Genomic DNA, 20,120 nt, shown 5'->3' on the forward strand with positions numbered 1-20,120 from the left:
AGAACCACAGCAGACAGATGTCTATTCTACAATAACTAGCTGATAAGAATAGAACACCCTTTCTGTTTTTTTTTTTTCTTTTAAGTTGCATGTGCTCACTGGAGAGAGAAGGAGATGGACAGAGAGAGGGGGGGAGAACAGTGAGAGGGAAAGTGAGAAATCATCTCCAAGTGGGGATGGCCATGATACAATCTCTTCTCCTACATTCTCCTCCTGAGATCTTGGTCGTGCACACACAACGCACCCAGAATGAGTTTCAAGCTACCAGGCCCAGGACTTGAACTGCAGTTGACCATGTGGGAATTCAGCGAAGTAACCGCTATGCCATCTGCTGGTCCCAAATATCCTTTCTAATGCCTTTCTGCACTAACAAATAACTAACTTATAGGTTCCTGTCTGTCTGATCCCTTTGATCTTTCTCCTTACCGTCTGTATATCCTTTGGTGTATCAGTAATAGTAAATATTTCTTTCTCCTTTTCTCTCTTTTTCTGATATTTCATTTATATTTTCTGAGACACTAGATTCTGTTCATTAGTACAGTACTATCTTTTATTATTTAATCCCTTCTATGATATACTGGAATACATAGCTCTATTTTCTCTATCATTTTGGCCTCGTATAATGTTACCTATGAGAAACCACATCTTTGCAATAAATCCTTTTCATTGTTAAAAATGTAATGATACTGTTATAGCGGGATCTTTCACTAACAATGAAGATATCTTGGTTATTTCAAGTAATTTCTATGAATAATACTTTCTGCATATTTGAGGAGAATGGATTACAGTAAGATAGCCACTAAGTGGTTACTGGATCAATAAGCAACATCTATTTGAAAGAAATAGACCATATTCTCAATCCTATTCTAAATCCCAATAGAAGTAGCTTAACTCATTTTGAGTTTATTGTTTTGCTGTAAAATATAATGAATTTTAGGTTATGTTATCTGTGATTTTGATAACTCAGTTTATCTTGACAGTCATAGCTTCAGGCCATCCACATGGGAGCATTTGACTAAGGTCCCAAGACTAGCAAGTATTCAGATTTAAACTTTTTCTAATTTAATCATGGATCATAACTGACTTAGAATGAGGAGATAACAAAACTTTTATTCTACAAATAAAAAAAAATCTGAAGCCTAATAAGGTAGGATGTTACACAGTCTTCTAACTTTGTTTAATAGAATTGAAGACATAAAAATATAGTTGGAACAATAGCCCAGACTACTTTTGATTCAATCAAAGAATATACTTTGAGGATTTTGCAGAAAACAGTTCTGTTCTTGGACCTCTAGTACACTAATAGACATTAGATGCAAACGTCCTCATGAGGCTTTTGTTTTAATTTGCCAAAGGGCAGGTGAATTTGCTGAAGAGAGACAGAGGAAGAGCAAGTGAGAAAGCATTCCATACCCCCACATCCCCTCTGGGGGATGGTCACACCACAATCCTTTCTCCTTTATTTTTTCCTCTTCTAGGGGATTTGGGGCAAGCATGCACACATACCCAGCATATTTTTCAAGTCACCAATCAGGTTCTCAGACCATGCCCTAGCCTATGTGGGATCCTGACTGCCTAACTGAAAGAGAAAAATTCAAGTTTTTACAAGAAATTATTTCAAAAATGATGGTATCATCTAGAGCTTCAACTGTAACTGGCTTACAGGAAAATTAAAAAAATATACTGTTCAGAGTTTTCAGGTGGTGTGGTTCTTGGGGTATTGGACTCCTACATGGCTGACCATGGTTCAAGTCCCAGACCCAGCAGATTGAAAATCACATTGTGCGTGTGTGCATGCAGGCCCAAAATCCCAGGAGGAGAATGGAAAAGAAGGGATTGTGTGATGACTATCTCCCCAGGGGTAATTTCTCACTTTTCTTCTCTGTCTCTCTATTGAGCATATGCAACCTGTAACAAAAACCTGAAGAAAAAGAAAAAAGAGAGAGAGAGAGAGAAGAAAAAAAGAAAGAAAGAAAGAAAGAAAGAAAGAAAGAAAGAAAGAAAGAAAGAAAGGAAGAAAGAAGGAAAGAAAGGAAGAGAAAGAAAGAAAAATAAAATACACTGTCTCCTGTAGCAGAGCAGCTTATGATGCCCCGGATCTTCTCAAGCTATGTGAAGCATCGTTTTCCCTGCCTTTGCCCTGTGTTGTCTCTGGGGCCCTGCATTCTTCCATGCAGGCCTCTTTCACAGCCAAATCTTTCATCATGGGAGTCCTCAGCGCTTCAAGTTTTCATAATTCTTCAACATAACATTTCCAACAGAAAAAAAAAATGCACTGCACCATGGTTCGAATGTGTCTCTTCACCAAATCCATGAACTGAAATTTGGTTGTGGTGAGATTAAGAAAGTGAGAACTTAACCTGTTAATGGTATTAAAAGATGGAGCCTTGAGTTGGTCATGGGGATTGGATGAGGCCATCAGGGTGGAGCCCCCATGATTGGCTCCTGGTCACGTCACAAGAAGAGCAGACACATGAACACTCTCTTGCCATGTGATGCTCTGTGTCCTAGTAGTCTACAGAGAATCCTCACCACCACCAAGACCTTCACCAGATGGGGCTCTTTGATCCTGGACCTCTAAAAACTTGAAGTATACGAACCTCTTTGTTCTGTATAAATCACCCAGAACCCATTTGTTATTCAGTTACTAAACAATAGAGTAGGCTGTTGGGCAAAACATTCTTCCTTAACGTTAATAAAAATATTCTAAGACTCAAGAGCAGCAGATGGCATAATGGCTACATCGCTGGACTCCGACATACTTGATGGTTCAAGTTTCAGACCTGGTGGCTTAAAACTCATGCCAGGCATGTATGTGTGTGCATGCCTAAAATCCTGAGATGAGAATAAAGGAGAAGGGATTATGGTGTGGCCATTCCCCATGGGGGATGATTTCTTGCTTTCTGTTTCTCTGTCTCTCTGGCAAGTGCACAAGTCCTATAGCAAAAATCTCTCTTGAAAAAGAAAAATATCCTAGAAGTTAGTCTCATAGGACTGACACAGCAGAGTAGCACATGCACATCAAAGAACAGAGAAGAGGTATGATGTTTTCTGTAAAATAAAAGGACAAGGAAAAGATAGAGGAGGAAATCTTGGTTTATTGTCCAGAGAATCAATCCACACATTCTAGTTGTTCAGAGTTTATAACATGAACTCAATCTTGGGGGGAAATTCTTTTAATTTTACTGATACCTGCTTTACCCCATGCCCAGTAGAATCCAAAGCCTTTGTATCCCTGTGCTTTTGCCATTGGTCTGTCATGATCTCTGCTTCCAGCAGCTTAGGAAGAGTCACTCTGGCCTCTGCCACGGGTTTTTCTATCAAATCTCTCAGCAATCAAAGCCCTTTGCTAAAGCTCAGAGCTTCTGTGGTTGGCATTTATGGAAGCCCATATGTGAGAAGCCAAATTCAGTCAAACAATTAGAACTTGAAATTTAGAAAAATGTTATGGGATAAATTTATAAAGAAAAGAGTTGACAGTTAAGAGCAAAATCGAATTTATTGCCATAGTAACTAGATTTTTACACAGGCACTAATAATGCTTCTGGGACAAATAACCAACATTTAATGGATAGAAATACTTACATTTAAAAGAAGATATGTAACTTTAATGGTGTATATGATGCAATGCCAATAAAACAAACAATATTCACAAAAAAGTTTTTTCTCTTTTCTACCCTTTTATTCTTGCCCAGTTAAATAACCAGAGAGCTGACAGTGGCAATACACTGTCATAACAAAGAAAAATTGCAAGATTCTGCCTACTTGATTGCCTACTATATTTTTGTTTATTGTTTGTTTTTTATTTTGCTGTAGGGCATGTGTACTCTCTAGAGAGAGAGAGACAGAGAGGAAGAGAGAAGGAAAGGGAGAAATCACTCCCCAGGAGAGATGTCCATACCACAATCCCTTCTCCTTCATTCTCCTGTCAGGATTTTGGGCACACACACACATGTACCTGGCATGATTTTCAAGCTGCTGGGTTTAAGACTCAAAAAGTGGTAGGTCATATGGTTTCCAACTACCTTAACCTCCATGCCACCTGCTGGCCTGTCTACTATTCCTTATTTCCCTCAAATCCAAGAGTGGATACAAATTATGGAAAAGATTAGCATTTGAATTAAATCACTCCTAGAATCAAGAGGAAACATCCTGAAACTTTATTATGCTCTAGGCAACATTTAAATGCTTTACCTATAGTAGGAGAAAGTTGTGGAGCCCTGGGGAGAGTTGGAAAATCCCAAGGGCAACTGAGAAGAAAGAGTTTGAAGGTAACTGTTGCATGGCTAAGGTGACTATAAATAAATAATCCTATTAAGTTAGGTCAGGGATTCCCCATACTTCATCTTGAGAAACAGCTACAGGAAATGTTAATAAAAAACCTTACAATGAAACCTCCTAAATGTTGAGATAGGCTTCAAACGGAACTAATTATGTGACAGTGTTTATTTGGCACATAAATTATCCAAGCACATAGACCATTTCACAGAACCTCCTATTTGTATGATCTTTGGCAAATCACTTACACTGTCTAGTTATCAGTTTATTTATCTGAAAGCAACAAGTTTCTATGGGAACTAAAAGTTCTAACATCCTATGATTTCATGGGGACTTTTTAGTTTTGTTTACTTGAACCCTTCCCACACCACCAACTATTTATTTTCCTTACGAAGAAGTATGGTCATATGTCTGTTTACTAAATCAAGCATTTGACTTTGTACCAATACTGAAGGAATTCACTTTTATTCATATTTAAATATTAAAACGAAGAGTGCAACTCTCATGAAACTAAAAATCATATAAAACTGTTTACATTTTTCCTACTTTAAAAAGTAAATATGTCACTCTGAATTTTGCTTTTCTTTAAACAACGAGCAGCATGGAAACAGAATAACAATGTCATCTGTACTGTATTGTTTCCCGAGAAAATGGAGGTCACTTCGAACTAAGGAACGCTGTCCGTGCCAGGTGGGAGTCTTTGAATCATTAAAAACCAGAAGTGTGTTGAAGTGTGTTACATTCAAAGGTGTTGATAAACACAACAAATGAAAATGCCACAGAATTGAGAATTAGCACCGATCTTTAGTGTACTTCATCGAACAATAATTTAAGAAAACAGAAATGCAGCTGGCTATTCTTAATCATAATGAAAGAGCATGAGAACACCAACTAGTGGGTTGTTGGATTTGATTCAGAAGACACTTTATATGCATTGAACCTCTTAATTTACCATACTGTGAATTTAGTCATGAAATGGTTTTATGAGATGGTCAATAAAATATTTACCAGTGAAAGCTTAATTTGCCTTAAGAGTACGGAACTCTCTTGGGACTGGTTTTCCCTCATCCTAAAATGTAGTTCAAAGCTCATTTAATTACACATGGTGGTTCAATTAAGTCAGAAATGCTCTTTTTGTCTCCCTGATACATTGACCTATATCACAATTAAATGAAGATTTAGAGATAGTCAAGAATTACTAAAAATATTTTGAATACTTACTTTGAGGTCATTCTATCTTTTGATTAGATACACGTTATCCAAAAATGCTTGGAAGGAAAGTATTTTTCCTTCCAATAGTTTTCAGATATTTGTTAGTAAATGTTTATCAAATTCCAGATAGGAACTCATTTCAAGTTATTCCAATATCATTGCATATTAATTTGGGCTGCTTAGTAGATAATAACACATTTTCCTGAACAATAAACATAGTTGGTTTACAGCAAATAATAACATGTTCTGAAACCCCTCCTATTTTCCAAAGAAAGCCTATTAGTATTCTATAGAGTTAACATTCTTAGGATCATACTATAAATAATGCCAAGTAAGTTACAGTAACAAGATCACAGGATCTTCTATATGTTATCAAAAAGCCCACCACTGTTCATTTCTGTCTCTCCCATGACTTCATAATATGCTGTACTATTAATAGCAAGAGTAGTCTTTGAAGCATCCCTTTCTATACTGAGACCACAACAATGTTCCAGGAGATGAGATTGCCTCTAGAATAATGCCTTATATCACCATCATCTTTCAGTATGAGGTCCATTCTGTTGTAAAGCAGGGGGAAAGATATAGAGAAAGATGTCTAAAGGCAATGTAGTTGCACTGTTCCAGTCTCCTCTCCATCCTCTGCCTCTTGGGTTGCTAAGCAACAGAAGAAAATTATTCCTTGAGGGGTGACCAAGTATGGGATTAGATAAGCAGTCTAGCCCAGCTGCCAGTGAGTGGTGGTACCATTCTGGCTAGTGCACAGACTATCTCTGTTGTTTTATTGCTCCCTTATTCTGAGGCAGTTAGAGATACAGACTAAGTATTGGCACACACATGGCATACATTTTATCATATAGATTCAGTTATGACTATGCAGGAGGTTAATGGTTGCTGTAAATGACAAAAACGGCAAAGGAAAAATGAATGAGATGAATGCCAAAGTCAAGACACAATGCTTCTGTTCTATTTTCTATTCTCTGTCTTGATGCTCTCCCCTACCAAATGGTAGAAAGGGGAAGTTAGAGAGATCAGAAGAGGGAAATGGGGTCAGCAGGTAGCACAGTGGTTAAGGTGCTGGACTCCCATATGGTTAACTGCAGTTTGAATCCTGGACCCAGAGGCTTGAAACTTACACTGGGCATGTGTGTGTGTGTGTGCCCAAAATTCCAGGAAGAGAATGGAGGAGAAGGGATTGTGGTGTGGTCATTCTCCTTGGAAGGTGATTTCTTGCTTTCTTTCTCTGTCTGGTGAGGGCATGCAGCCTGAAGCAAAGAAAAGAAAAAGGAAGAAAGAAAGAAGAAAGGGAAAGAAAGAAAGAGAAGACAGACAAAAAGAAAGAATGAAAGAGAAGGAATAAAGAAAAAGAAAGAGGAAAAAAAGAAAAGAAAGAAAAGAAAAGAAGAGAAGAGAAGAAAAGAGAAGAGAAGAGAAGAGAAGAGAAGAGAAGAGAAAAGAAAAATAAAAAAAAGAAAAAGAAAAGAAAAAAATAGAAATGAGGGTAAGTGTGGAAAAAGGACCAGACCAAGAACTAAACTCTGGAACAGATATATGTTTACTCCCTCCCCCAACCAGTTTTATTTCTGAAAAAAAAAAAAATCCAAGAATATATTAAGCACGTAAATGAATGAATGAATAAAGAATTCAATCCCCAAGTTATAGCTATAAAAACGATAATGCATCTCACCCAAATAATTAATAAGACATTGTCAAGTAACAAATGAAGCATTAACAGAATATCCTCATTTTATATTCTCACATTTTACATTCTTTACAACATATTCTTATCTATCCCAGAAACAAAAGAAGAACTCATGGTGCTAAATTTCTTCGAACCGATGTTTAATTCTCAAGATGATTAAGTTTAAAGTAAATGTGCTAGTTATTGTAAAACTCAAACTTAGCACCTTTTATTTTTCAACATATACCCTTTTAAAAATGAGTAACAACCCAAGAATTTTAGAAACATGATTTTTCATGATTCTGAATCAGAAAGTGCCCTGTAAATCCGTGTGTGGTTTTGATGTATATTTATGATTATTTACTCATGCAGCTTAAATTAGATTTTTCCTGATTAAATTGTATTTGCTTTACTTAGCTTGGTTTTATGCTTGTTCTATGAATACATTTTAGAATTAACACTTCATAAAACTCCAAATGCAGTTGTAACTAATGATTTGGTTACATGTAATATTGTACAAATCCCACCATATTTTCTGCCTAAACCCTACCAATAAACATTCCCTTAAGAGTGAAACTATATTCCAACAAGTCATGCTATAAAACAATGTTTTCCAGTGATAAATAGCTTTCTATCCCAGGAGAATGTCTACCAGGATTTGTGGAGTAATTTTCTCTTAGGGCCAGTCAGAAATGGAGCTGGTGGTCTGGATTACTAATGAAAGCCTTCAACTAAGATGATGGAAGCTCTCCTTAGATTGCACCCAATACTTGGTGGGATATCAGAAGCTTTGAGTCATTCTCTGCTCCCATTTCTTTGGTTGTGTGTTTGGTTTTGTTTTTGATTTTTCTATAGCATGGGTGCACTCACCAGATGAGAGAGAGAGAGAGAGAGAGAGAGAGAGAGAGAGAGAGAGAGAGAGAGAGAGAGAGAGAGAGAGAGAGAGAGAGAGAGAGAGAGAGAGAGAGAGAGAGAGAGAGAGAGAGAGAGAGAGAGAGAGAGAGAGAGAGAGAGAGAGAGAGAGAGAGAGAGAGAGAGAGAGAGAGAGAGAGAGAGAGAGAGAGAAAGAAGAGAAGAGAAGAGAAGAGAAGAGAAGAGGAGTGAGAAATCACCCCCTGGGAAAGATGGCCATGGCACAATCCTTTTATCCTCTCAGAATTTTGGACATACACACACACACCTGGCGTGTTTTTCAAGCCACTGAGTCTGCAACTCAAACTACAAGGTCTGCCATGCGGAAACCAACTGTCTTAACCACCTTGCAGCCAGCTGGCTCCTTGCTTCCATTCTGTATCCTTTCTTTTTATTTCCCCTTCTGTATTCAGACATCCCTGTAAAGACTTCCACAGCAAGTGTACGATCTAAATTCAGCTTTGAAATTTTATGTTTTGGCTTTATTTCATTGAAACCAATTTAAGTAAGTGTAAATAGTTGCGAAGAAATATATTTTGTAGCCATTCTTTCCGTAGTGCCCTGAGGACCAATAGGGAATGCAGTAGAACTTCAGATAAAATATTTTTTTATGAAAGTCTGAAAAGGCACCTGAGAGAAGTTTGGCCCTGGTGTATTTTTTATCAGCTGTATTAAGATATAATTTGTATACCATAAAATTCTCCTGCCATAAATGTACACTTCAATGATTTTTAATAAACTTTATAGAGATGTGCAACAAAACAGCAGCTTTTCTTTATTATAGCATCATTTTCTCCTTACTCTGTTGTGCTATTATAATATATATTACATTTCTATTAATCACCATGCCAACAATATAGTTTAATAATTATTATTGGGGCCAGCAAATGGTGTAATGGTTATGTTGCTGGACTCCCACAGAGTCAACAGCTGTTTAAGTCCAGGGTCTGGTAGCTTAAAACTCACAGGGATTGTGGCATGGCCATTTCCCTGAGGGGTGATTTCTCTCTTTCTGTCTCTCTGGTGAGTGCATGCATCCTAGAGCAAAAATCTCTCTAAAAAATTATTATTAATATTTTATGAAAGTATCTTTTAAACTAAGTAAAAGATGGAAATATATACATAAGTACAGATAAAGAAATGTTACTTTTTTTACATGAGGAGGCTTTCAAAAAGGTAATATAAAATGCATATTATTAAAAAAACTAGGCATGAATTTCAAAATATTTCCCACCAAAATAAACCTGTACTTTAATTCTATTTTTCCACAATTTTTTTTTTTTTTGGAGAGATTTTCGCTATAGGGCGTGTGCGCTCGCCAGACAGGCAGAGAGAGACATAGAGACAGAAAGCGAGAAATCACCCCCCAGGGGGGATGGTCATGCCGTAATCCCTTCTCCTCCATTCTCCTCTCGGGATCTTGGGCACGCACGCACACGCGCCCAGTGTGAGTTTTTTAAGTCACTGGGTCCAGGACGCGAACCGCGGTCAACTATGTGGGAGTCCAGCAACATAGCCATTACGCTAACTGCTGGTTCCCTATTTTTCCACAAATTTTTTGAAGTCCTCTCATACTATCTTTGCCATGAACATTATTTTTTTGCATGTTTTTGAGTTAACCATTTGCTAGCTTTTTATTCAGTGTGAAAGACTTCTTTTTATATATAGTACAAGGTAGCCAGTCACAAGATCTCTTAGTCTTTGTTTACTTGGAAATGTCTTTATTTCATCTGCATTTATGAAGGATAGTTTTGCTGAATATAAAAATCATGGTTGACATGTTTTCTTTCTCTAATTTAAATATGTCATCCTTCTGACTTATGACTTCTCCTGTTTGTGAAGCACTCTTAATTTTATCAAGATTATCCTGTATATTAAATCATTCTTGTCTTGTTGCTTCCAACATTATCTTTTAGTTTTTACTTTTCAACAGTTTCACCATTAATGTGTCTGGGGATAGAACTTTTTGAGTATAGCCTACTTGGAATTTTTATATGCTTAGATGAAGATTCTCAATCACATTTGAAAACTTTGGACCTTATTTCCTTTTTTTTTTTTTTTCCTGCTCTTTTACTTCTCCTTCTGGGACTCCTATTATATACACGTCTCAATGATGTCCCACAGTTCTCTGAGACTGTGTTCATTTTTCTTCACTTTTCTTTCTCTAGTTCTTCAGGTTAGACAATTTCTATTGAACTATCTTCAAATACTCTCCTTTCTGTCAGTTCAAAGTAGCTTTGAGACTCTCTGGTGAATTTTATTTTAGTTCTGTTACTATACTTTTCAACCTCAGAAAATTCTTTTAAAAATTCTGTCTATTTGTTTTTATTCTTTCTTTGATGAATAATTGTTGTTATACTTGCCTTAAATTTTTTAAAACATAATTTCATTTAATTCTTTGAACACATGTATGATCACTGTTTTGACATCACTGTCTGTTAAATACAACTTCCAACACCTTTAGAATCAATTTCTATTGACTTCTCTCTTTCTGATATGGGTCACATTTCTGTTTCTTTTTATGTAACAGAGTATTTTTTGTTGAAATTGCACATTTTATGTAGTATATTATATCAAATGTTGATCATTACAGAATTCTAAAATGTCTCTTATAATTCCTACTGTCTATGACCATGTCCTGAATAATCTCCTTGACTTTGTGAAGAACCTACAAATGTGAATGATGATATCACTATGATTAATTTATGGTATTTAGTATAGATAAAATAATTTTTGCAAATGGATTGAAGGTTTACAACTAATTAACACTGAGCTCATCAAAATGAGATTATTTAGGATAGATTGTTGATCTACTGTGGAAGTCCATCAAAATATATTTCAGACTTCCAGGAATCAAAGTATGAGAGGTCTATCTCTGGATCTGGTTGATCCTGAATAAGCAAGCTGCTGTGAGTTCTACAGATGCAAGAAAATAAATTCTGCCAATAATCACTTAAGCATGGAAGACCCAAGCCTCAAATGAGATAGCAGCCCAGCTTACAGCTAACTGTAGCTTTGTGAGATCCTGAGCAGAAAATGCAGCGAAGCTGTGCCCAGACTCCTTACCCATACAAACTTGGTGAATATATGTACATTGTTTTAAGTCACTAAGCTATAGCGATAGACCACAGAAAATAACCTTTTCCCTAAATAATTATTGCTGCTGTTTGTGTGAAGTTTTAGTCTACACAGTTTATCTTGCATAAATATGAAGATCATAATATGAAGATCATATATTTCTACTCAGTTTTGTTATATTTTCATTTTCATTTTCATTTGAAATCTGACAGACCGGGGATTTCACCTTGGTGAACATATCTTCATAGTAACTTAATGACTTGTGTGAGAGGTTATGCCCAAATATTGTGAGCAGATAAGTCTTTATTCTTAGGTGATCGATCTGTATGTGGTGGGGAAAACATTCAAAGTAGAGGTAGTTTTCAAATCTTCCCCAGTAATTACTTTTGCCAAGTCTTGTCATCACTCCTCTCCATACTAAATGTCAGTGCACATGTGAAGGACGTAGAAATCTCATACATTGCTGGTGAGAGTGCAAAAATGACTCAACCATTTTGAAAATAGTTTCGCAATGTCTTAAAAAGTTAGATATGCACCTACCCCTTGATCCAGCGATTCCTCTCCTAGATAGTAACACAAGAGAAGGAAAAGCTTTTAAGGGGACTTCAGAATGTTTGTAGAGAAATGAAATTAAAGTATTATTTTGGTGCAAAAGAAAATTTCGAACCTATGCATTGTTATTTATAATACACATTTTCCACGAACTTTTTGAAGACCTCTCTCATCTATCCACACAAATTCTTACATGTGAATGTTTGGACAGCTCTATCTGTAATACTCCCAACTGGAAAGAACCCACGTGTCCATCTACAGGTGAAAGAGCATAATACTACTGAGCAAATGAGAGACTTGAAGGTGTCACATGGTAGTAATTTTGCAGAGGAAAGAAAGTCAATAAAAAAGAAAGCATACATATACATTGGATAGTAGGAAACAGATTGTTGGTTACCTGGTGATTGGAAAGGGTCTTACTGGGAGTAGCAGAGGAGAGGGGTTGCAAAGGAGCAGGACATTCGTTTTGGAGTGATTGATCTGCCTACAATCTTTATTACAGTGGTCAGCTCACAGTTACACACCAAGTCTGGAATAATGCGGTGAAAGAGATACTAATCTTGGGCACAAAATTTAAGTGTATGGATTGGGAGGCAAACAGTAGTCAAATTAAATACTATTTTAATATAATTTTTTAAGTCCAAATTATTTTTAAAAGTACAAGGAGGCCTGTTCAGTGGCTTGGTAACTGAGGCAGCCAGATTCCATATGGTCAACGGCACAGTTCAAATTCTAGACCCAGCGGGTTGAGAGACGCTTTAGGTGTGTGTGTGTGTGTGTGTGTGTGTGTGTGTGCACCCTCAGTCTCAATAGGAGGGAGAGGCAAAGGAGAAGGAATTGCTGTGTGACCATACTCCATGGGGAGTACTTTTTCCTCTCCTCTGGCTCTGTCTCTCTCTGGTAAGTGCATATATCCTTGGGCAAAAAAAAAAAATAAAAAATAATGAACCAAACATGAAAATTTTAAGTAAGGACAAGATTCAACTTTGTACTTCCAAGGTTTACACTCACTCCTACTCCAAGTTCTGACTCTAAAATAAAGCTTTATTTACAAAAATAAATAAATGAATGGTCCACAGGTTGTACGTGGTCAATAGGATTCTTTAAAGCAATGCTATGTATCTTGTTAACTGTTTTTTGGTGTCTCCTTAATAACACATCCAGAATAAATGTCTTACTCACCTTACTCGATGTAGTTGTCTATTCATTGGGATTAGGTTTATCTGTGAATGACAGAATAATAGCACTGGGTTAAAAAAAAAAAAAAGGGAAGTAATTTGTGTTTATTTAAACCAGAGTCAGTGGTAAGCTCCATTCTTGAATGGTAGAACACAAGGCAGTTCTGTCCCTAAATTCATCAGGGATCCAGGCAGTTTCAGCATTCCTGGCTACAGCCTTCATTCTTTGGCCTAAATGGGTGGCCACAGAGCTCCAGGCAGCAAAATAAGAAGAAAATAAAGAAGCGGGCAAAAGGAACATTCCAGTTGTCCCTTTGGGAAGGTTTCTGGAAGCTACTACCACATAATTCTACTCCAGAATTTAGTCATATGAACACACACGATCACAAGAAGACCCAAAAATGACGTCCTTCTTCTGGGTGGCCATACACACATTTAAACATTTTATTATTGTGGAATTAGCACTTGCCTCCTCTCTAAAATAAGATAATTTACTTCATGACCTTGGTGTTTTTCTGGGGTTTAATATGACACATTTTAATTCAATCGGAAACAATGGTGGATTTAGTTTGGGATCAAGGGAAAGAAGAGGCATAACAATGAAAATATACGTTATTAAAAAGGGTTTTGCTTGGGGCATAATAATGCATAGAAAAGCAGGTTTCAAAGAGAAGTTACATTGAATGGCTAAAATGTCTATTTAAAATCTATATTTAGGTAGTTTAAACTAGGTGTAATTGCCAAAGCAGCTATTGTAATAACGTTTGTCGCTTAAGTTTTAAAACATGCTTCCACTTCATTTTGCTCCTGAATGAAGGCATCCATTCTATGCATTCTCTTATTAAACACTCTTAAGGCTAACTAAAATGTGCACGATAAATCAGAAATTGAATTTGTCATTTTTAGAAGATTTAGTGACCATAAGTCATCTGTTCAAATGTCCTGTTAGAAGGCAACAGTCAGCATTTAAGGATATGACTGTAAGATTTTATAATAACTTAACCAAAAGTAGCTAAAAGAAAGCATGAAGGTGAGGATACTCACAATTTTAAAATCACTGTAAAGACCTATGACCAGTAGAAATTAATAGGGGTGGGACCAGCAGTTAGCGTAATGGCTATGTTGCTGCACTCCCTTCTCCAACCACGGTTCGAGTCCCAGACCCGGTGGCTTAAAACTCATGCTGGGCACGTGTGCGTGCATGCCCAAGATCCCAAGAGGAGAATGGAGGAGAAGGGATTGCAGTGTGGCCATCCCCTCGGGGGGGAGGGGGGGGAGATGTGATTTCTCACTTTCTGTCTCTCTGCCTGTCTGGTGAGTGCATGCGCCCTATGGCAAAAACCTCTCAAAAAAAAAAAAAAAAAAAAAAAAAAAGAAAAGAAAAGAAATTAATAGGGGTCAAAAAAGTTCAGTGGTTTTGAGGAAACACTTAGGAATTGGACACAACTGAGTTAGTTAGAATCCCAGCTCTGCTTCTCACTAGGTGGGAGACTGGGAAAAGTGACTTAACTTCTCTTTCTAAATATATTTTCCTTTTATTTATGATAGTGTATGCATGAGAGAGAGAGAGACAGAGAAACAGAGAGACAGAAAGGTGCACCCTCGGCAGGAACTCATCCCACTGTCATCCATTTCTTATCCCCAGCCCTTCCGCTCTTCAAGATCCTGGCCACCGAGGCAAGCATACCTGGTACGTTTCAGTTCAGCTGAATTGGGGACCTGAACCCATAGTTGGCCATGTTCAGTATGCCACCAACGATGCCACCAAGGCTGAGCTAACAAACTTTCTGAACCTCAGTTTCCTCATCTAACACACAGGGTTAAAACTCTTAGTTACAATGTTTCTTAAAAACCCATGGGCTTACGGTGTTTACTTAGAGCCTGACAAATGGGGACTAGTCATTAAAAGACAGTTGCTATCATTGCTAAAATATTAGAAAACAGGGAAATAAAGCAAGAAAGACAGACTCACTATGAGGAAACCAGGAGATTATTATGCTCAGGAACAGTAACATGAGTGAGATAGAAAACATGTTAGAATCATAAGCAAATGACTTTAGGAAAAGCCATGATGCCCTGTCCTGGTACAATGGCAACAAACATAGACAAGAGCACAATGTTTTGTTTGTTTTTTAGTTCTTTTTTTTTATTTTTTGGAGAGGTTTTTTTGCTATAGGGTGCATGCGCTCGCCAGACAGACAGAGAGAGACATAGAGACAGAAAGTGAGAAATCACCCCCCGGGGGGGATGGTCATGCTGCAATCCCTTCTCCTCCATTCTCCTCTCGGGATCTTGGGCATGCACACACATGCGCCCGGCATGAGTTTTAAGCCACCGGGTCTGGGACACGAACCACGGTCGACTACGTGGGAGACCAGCGACATAACCATTACGCTAACTGCTGGTTCCCAAGAGCACATGGTTTTGGAGCAAGTTCATCACACACGACCTTTGCACTATGCGTTTCAAACCGAGGGAGGTTTTTGGAAGCATGAAACCCTTCTGACATGTTGTTTTAGCTAGAAGAACCTGGACTACCTTACTGTGGAAAACATAAGATAGATAAAGTTCCAAAACGAAACTTTCTGGAGCTCACCAAGTCTATTGTTTTTATTTATTTCTTCCTTTCATAAGAGAAAAAGAGAGATGCATCCCAACAGGGTCTTTACCCACATCCACCTGACCCACCCCTATTCTCAGCTGGCCTAGCTCATGGGCATACTTTCACATACCTGGCAGGCTGGAAGAGGTCTCAGAATATGAACCCAGGACCTTCTCATGTGGATCCAGTTGGATTACTGAGGCACTACAGCCTGGTTCCTTTTTTTTTTTCTTTTAAAGATTTTTGTCTTAGGACACATGTACTCACCAGAGAGAGACAGACCTTTTAAAGATTTTTGTCTTAGACACATGTACTCACCAGAGAGAGAGACAGAGACAGAGACAGTGAGTGGGAAAGTGAGGAATTACCCACCAAGGGGATACCACACCACAATCTCTTCTTCTCTGTTCTTCTCCCAGGATCTTGGGCACACACACACACACACACGTGCCCAGAATGATTTTTAAGTTACCAGGTCCAGGACTTGAACTGTGGGAGTCCAGTGACATAACCACTATGCCATCTGCTGGCCCCCCACCTTGTTCCTTACATAGTCCATGAATAAGCAGCATGTCTCCATTGACTGTAATTCATGTGGGTTTTGGTTTTAGAGGATGACAAGAAATCCAGGATGCCACAGTCTGGTCTCTAACATCAGACAAAATCCAAAATGTCCACAGTATGTGTTACCCTGTATTTATAGTGCATTATTATGAACTTAATTATAAAAATTCACTATTTCTTTTTTAAAATCAATAAAACCCAGGAAAGGAGGAAGAGGAAAGGGAATGTTAATTAGTTGAATCTCAGGGAGCATTACAGTAACCCAGTGTCCTGCTGGTCCTTCTAATTACATGGTAGAAACTCAGCTAGTCACTTCCGTAGTGATCAGTTCATGGCTATGGATTCGAGACCTCTTGGTGAGGACAAAAATCAGTCTAATTGACCAGTATTAGCAGTAAGGATTCCTGATTTTCATACAAAGATCAAAGGTTTTGTATACGAATAGTTTTGAGCATCCAAAATCCCCAGTGGAAGCCCTCTACATGTACGTTCATAGCTATACTAAAGTGGCCCAGTTATTTCTATTTATGGTGAACAAGTATTTAAGAAAATGACCATTATTATGCCATTAACTTTTTCTAAAGATTTTTTTTCCAGTGGTCAACTAATGACATTTTTATTGGACTATCATGTCTACATGCAGAATGACAAAAATGTACTACTCAGATTTCTATTCCTCTCACACATGATATCGCATAAAAAGTAGAATTCAAGAGCTATACATTATAGTACCCCAAAGACCAAGCCGATAGAGAATGAAAAGTACAGATATTCCATAACTGGCTCTTCTGGTTTTATGCTACTTCTTTTCTATACATACACATTGTAGATATTTTTATAAATGGCTTTTTTGTTTGGTAAAAATACTTTTTTAAGTCCAAAGAATTGAAGTAGCATTTCGAAAATACTAGGAATTATTTAAAACCATTTTGTTTTCTTGTCAAATACTCAGATTTTACATACATTTACCAATTCCAACTCCTTAATGGTTGGTTTAGCTGGCTTCTTTAGTTTCCTCAATCATTGGCTTAAGCAGTATAAATACAACATGTTTAGATCAAGCTTTTATCATTTTCATTAACACATAGTTGTATGAGATCAAAATTCATCTGTTTTTAGGGGCCAGCCAGGTGGCGTGGTGGTTAAGATGTCTAGATCCCAAATGGCTGACTCTGCGGTTCCAGTCCCAGACCACAGGCTTGAAAAGCATGCAAGGTGCACGTGTGTGCACACCCAAAGCCCCAAGAGAAAGTGAAGGAGAAGGGATGGTCATCCTCCATGGGGAGTGGGGGGATGATTTCTAACTCTCTTCTCTCTTGCTCTCTAATCCTCCCAGTGAGCACATATGCCCTATACAAATTAAAAATGAAACACAATTTTTTTTTAGAAAAATGATAGAGTGGTTTATCTGGTGCCTATGTTTTGATCAGAGTAATTAGATGTATACTATTGATTAAAGAGAATAATTTACAGCAGAATAATTAAGTTAGAAAATGGAATCATTAAAATAAGGTTTAGCAACTAGAGAAAATAACCTAATCTTAGGGCTTTTTATTTATTTTTTATTTTTTATTTTTTATTTTTTTTTTACAAAGGTTTTTTCTATAGGGTGCATGCTCTTGCCAGAAAGACAGAGAGACAGAAAGTGAGAAATCTCCTCCTAGGAGGAATTGCCACACTGCAATCCCTTCTCTATCCTTTTCTCTAGATTTTGGGCACACATGCACACACTCTCAGCATCAGTTTTAAGCTGCATGTCTGGGACTGTAACAATGTCTATTACATGCAGTCCAGTGATGTAACCATCGTGCCATCTGCTGGTCCGAGTATTATCTTTATTATAACACCTTAACAGTGGGAGGTGGCAGTAAGTTTCTGGAATAGGAATGTACATGTCCATAAGCCTAGAGGAAATCATCGCATTGTCCATTATGGGCTGTCTGTATAGGCCCTGTCTGATAGCCTGGATCTGCCTGATAGCCTCATTATCCCACTGTTATTTTACCAATCTGTTTCCAATCTGTTTCCAGAATAAAAGAGTGTTATTCTGAATATGCCCAGGAACACTACTTTTTAAAAACTATAGTTTCAGGCATGTACTTCCTTGTAAGTGACAGAAGTACAAATATAAATACTTTTAAATAGGAATTTCCAGAAAAGTGACATTAGAAAAATCGTCAAATAGAAGGTCCTAGGTGATCAACTAGTAACTACCTACAGATAAGAATACCTTGATGAAAACCTCCAAACTTGGAAATAAGTCTGATACAATGACATGGACCACAGAACTGAGTAAAATCTAACTTTGAAGGATAAGAGCAAGTCTCATGTTAACTAGTTTTCCCTTCCTTGTTCCCCAAGTTGGCATAGTCCCATGCACAGATGATTCCTAGGGCCCACAGATTCTACGGGGAATGAGAACTGGAGGCAGACATGCAGCTCCCCTAGCATTACAACAGTCCCCTCAGGAAGCCTCTGATACCACTTCACAGGGAACAAGGGATAACAGTACATAGTTCAACTTCTGGAGTCCAGTAAAACTGTAGAGAGGTGTTTCTCAGACCTCTGTGTTATTGCCAGCAGAGGCACTCACTCAGAGGTACCAGACAACAGCACACCTACAACACTGAACAGTTGTTCTCAGAGCAAAATGGAAAGTTCAGTCTGACTTGAATCCCTAGACTGCTACTTCCCATGCTCATCCCAGATCACACCCCAAAGCCTGGCCCAGAGATGCAGAGACCTGAGACAAAGTAATCTGACAAAGAACAGGGTTGAGGCTTGCGCCACTCAGGCACTCAAATAGCAGTTCAGTTCAGTCTCAAAGACAACCCTAGGTTCCACCCAGGCAAGAAGGAAAACCTCAATCATGCTTTTCTATTGATCATAGCAACTGGTCCCAACCATTCCGAGCAATGACTCCACCTAACCCAATCTACAATGTTGCCCAAATCATAGACCTCAAATAGTAGTACCACCTAGCCTGCAAATACACCCTTTGTCCTGGCCCAACCGTAGGTGATTTTAGTACTCAGCCAGAAGCTCTGCCTGCTATAGTATGTGAGTGGTCTCATCAGACAGCAGAACCTAGTCAGCAACCTTATCTAATCTTAGAGCAAAATCAGTGGCCTAGCAAACTAGAGAATCTGGCAAAGCACAGCCTGTCTGGTGTTGCTGTCAGCTGACCCAGGTAGAATCACAGGCTAGACTGAGAAGTGAAGGTGTATTTATATCAAAGAATGCCCACAAGAGCTGGAAGATGTGGCTGTTTCCTCAGATGTGCAGATAACAGCGCAAGGACAGAAGGATGATAAAGAATCAGGGAATCATTAAACCTTCAAAACAAATTGAAAAAGTTCTGACAACGAACCCTAAAGAGATGGAGATCCAGGACATGACTAACAAATCTTTCAGATTAGCCCTCTTAAAGATGCCAGTGAACATAAAATATATTGATAGAATGTTAAATGAAATTGAAAAACAATAAAGAAACAAAACAAGGAATTTGGCAAAAAAATTAAAACAACAAAAAATAGAAATCCTAGAGATGAGGAACAAAATAATTGAATAAAAGTTTCAATAGAAAGCTTCAACAACAGGCTGTTGAACTTTGTAGATATGATTAAGGCTAAATACCTTGAGATAGAGAGATTATTTTATATTTAACTAAGCCAGAGAGATGCAACTTCAGAATGGGTTGACTCACTGTTCTGACTTTGAAGATGAAGGAAGAGAGTCAGAATGCAGGTAGCAATCAAAACTAGAGATGACATGGAAAAATATTTTTATCCTAGTCTCCAGAAAGGAATCAGCCCTGCCAGCAACTAGCCCAGTGAGATGCATTTTGGAAATCAGATGTATATAACTGCAAGTAATAAATCTGTGCTGTTATGAAAAATAGTTTACACTTTAAAAAAGGTTTAAATTTTCATTCTTTGTAATTATTTCAGATCTCAGAAAAAAGATTTTTTTCTTTTTTTCACAAAATAGATAACTTACATAAATTGATAGTGAGGTCCCAAAAATTAGAGATAAAATGTGACTCTTTGTTTGGATTCAACAGGAA

At 37.7% G+C, this 20,120-nt stretch overlaps 1 long non-coding RNA gene across 1 annotated transcript in view; it reads right to left on the reverse strand.

Moving 5' to 3' along the window:
• Nucleotides 1-12,891: 12,891 nt before the first annotated feature.
• LOC102481513 (uncharacterized) overlaps nt 12,892-20,120 on the reverse strand; it is a 95,241-nt gene continuing 88,012 nt past the window's right edge. Inside the window, exon 5 of the long non-coding RNA XR_336645.3 lies at nt 12,892-12,933. This is a non-coding gene — a long non-coding RNA (uncharacterized LOC102481513). The remainder of the gene's footprint in view (nt 12,934-20,120) is intronic.

The sequence above is a fragment of the Tupaia chinensis genome, unplaced genomic scaffold (genome assembly GCF_000334495.1).
Source record: "Tupaia chinensis unplaced genomic scaffold, TupChi_1.0 Scaffold140548_1, whole genome shotgun sequence".
Classification (NCBI taxonomy): Eukaryota; Metazoa; Chordata; class Mammalia; order Scandentia; family Tupaiidae; genus Tupaia; species Tupaia belangeri.